The sequence below is a fragment of the Triticum dicoccoides genome, chromosome 1B (assembly GCF_002162155.2).
Source record: "Triticum dicoccoides isolate Atlit2015 ecotype Zavitan chromosome 1B, WEW_v2.0, whole genome shotgun sequence".
NCBI classification, from domain to species: Eukaryota; Viridiplantae; Streptophyta; class Magnoliopsida; order Poales; family Poaceae; genus Triticum; species Triticum dicoccoides.
The window spans coordinates 438603483-438604104 of record NC_041381.1 but is presented as its reverse complement, the minus strand read 5'-3'; positions in this window follow the sequence as shown (position 1 = coordinate 438604104).

Here is a 622-nt window from a genome sequence, read left to right as displayed (position 1 = left end):
CATCTTTGTAGCAGATTCACTTATCACTTCTGTGTGCACATCACCTATTGTACGAGTGCAACACAGCCATGGCAAAACTCTGTGTCCATGTATGTGCATCGCTTATAATCAATCCGCTAGCTAGCTAGCCCATTGCGTACCAACGAATCAGTCCACTCCATGATCAATATTTGCTTGAGACATGCACTACTCGCTTGAAAGTAATCGTCAACCAACAAGTCATAAAAGTGGGCAAAATCACTACAAATAATTAGTGTCGTATTCCCATCCACCGGTGCCATCTCAAATCTATATGCCGCCCGGACCACTTTTTCAGATACTGTAAAAAACACAATTTTTCGCATACTACAGTTTATGAAACTTCAGTTTTTCTTTCATCCAAACACCTCAAAGTATGTAATACCAAAGTTTTTTCAGAAACCACGGTATTTCCTGAAAACTGCAAATATACTTTGCAAACAAACACACCCTAAGGCTCTCTGCTCTAAACCTAAACTAAAGTAAACCTAAACTAAACCAAACCTAAAGTAAACCTAAACTAAACTTAAAATACAGAAACAAAAACAGAAAAAAAATACAAGAGGTCTCACCAGGTGGAGGAGGGGGCGCCGGAGGGGTGGGG